This window comes from Arachis ipaensis, chromosome B02 (assembly GCF_000816755.2).
Source record: "Arachis ipaensis cultivar K30076 chromosome B02, Araip1.1, whole genome shotgun sequence".
Classification (NCBI taxonomy): domain Eukaryota; kingdom Viridiplantae; phylum Streptophyta; class Magnoliopsida; order Fabales; family Fabaceae; genus Arachis; species Arachis ipaensis.
The window spans coordinates 84,239,157-84,241,141 of NC_029786.2; positions in this window are offsets into that span (position 1 = coordinate 84,239,157).

Below are 1,985 nucleotides of genomic sequence, written 5' to 3' on the forward strand. Positions count from 1 at the left end.
TGGCTCTAGCTTTGTGAAATTAATTTTTTGGGAAGTAGGCATACGCTGATGACTCTAAATATGAAGAATTACCCTTTTTGAAACTGACGTGTGGTGTTTAAATATTACTCTTCTGGAGTTCTGGTCGTTGTTATTCTTTTGGTGTTTTATTATATGGTTATAAGAATTGTATATGGTTTTTTGTTGCTTGTAATAAGAAAGAAATGCTAGCAACTTTTAATGTTACTATTTTATTTTTTGGAAGACGATCTAGTGACATTTTCGTTGCAATATAATTAAAGAAATTAATGACGTAACCTATGAGTAATTTTTATTTTTTATTTACATAATTATTTATTTGTATGTGTTTGAAAAATAAAGATTCTCTTTTTACTTTTTTTTATATCCAAACAAAAGAAAATTTTTTTTTTATTTTCTTTCCTTCTATTTTCTTTTTATCCAAACAACATACAAAAAATTTCACTTTTCCTCTTATTTTCTTTCTTCTCATTTTCTTTCCATTCATTTTCTTTCCTCTCATTTTCCATCATACATCCAAGCATAATATTAGAGTATTGCACATATATATGTAATGGATGAAGAAACAAGAATTAGTATGTAACAGTAATTAATGAATGGATCTCAATAAAGGTCTCATGATATAAAGTATAATACTTTGCTCAATTGTCATGTCTGCATGTTGGACATATTTTGAACATAATATTTATTGATATTCGTTCGATATCTATATTTTTTTTTATGTTTAATCGTGTTTTAAATATTTTTTTTTGAATATATTTAGATACAAGATACAAAACAAAAACCTTAAAATTAAAATAAAATTACCTAATCTGAGCAACAAGATGAACCGTCAGATAAAAATTTAAAATTTATATCATATCTTATCATATCTTATATTCGTGTGTCAGTTTTAGATTTTCAGTGTCGATGAATCAAGCTCATTTGTTATTGACATAGTAATGTTTTCCGTTAAGATTTAAGTCTATTTATCTTTTTTTTGGTTGCCCATGGTATCCCCCAACCCGACAGGCCAAGGACTAATCCGTCACGGATCGGAACTCCATTTAAGGGTCTGCCGCTGGCCAATGAGTTGCTGCATGCACAAGGCAGGATTCGAACTCCCGACACTTGCTTAAGCGGACGAGTGAGCTGACCATTCGACCAATCCAAGTTGATTTCAAGTCTATTTATTTAATCATATTTTATTGCCATGTAATTTAATTATATTTTGAAAGTAACTCCAAATCTCCAATATATAGTGCAAATTAAATAAGAGAACTGCAAGTAACAGCTAAACTTTATTTCCTGAAAGCAATAGGACACGATGACGGTGTACTTGTACATATCACTGTTGGGAATTAATTTCACTAATAATGCACAGTCCTAAAACTCGTATAGTAAAAGTAACAGAATACCACATCAAAAAAAGTAACAATAATATAATAAAAATTTTCACAAATAAATTGGAATTTAGTGGGGATTATTGGTCCATATGCAAAGTGAAAGCCCTTTCATGATGCATATTCCGATCTTTATCTTATTGAAATAAACAATTGACTAATCCAATTCAAATTATTAAGATGTTTAATTTGAATTTGGGATCGGGCACATTCTTAGCTGCTTAAATACGACAAGTATATTTTCTTTTGGGAGTTACAACTGCGATGCGTTTTAAATTATTTCACTCATTTTTTTTTATAAGATTATTCCATTCATTTTTATTTCACATTATTCATGCATATATACGGGAAAGCATAATTCTTTATTTAAATAATTCCTAGTTCGAATTCTTCCAAACATTACACTTTTTATTTTCATTTTTGATTTTATTAGACGGATGAACATCTTTATTCTCTTTAAGGAACAAAAATAACTTTAATATGTTAACACTATAAAATTTTTTACATAATTATATCCAATCAAATTCAAGTATTTAGATTATCTTTTAAGTAAAGTTAGACTGAAAATTAATTTTTTTTATTGAT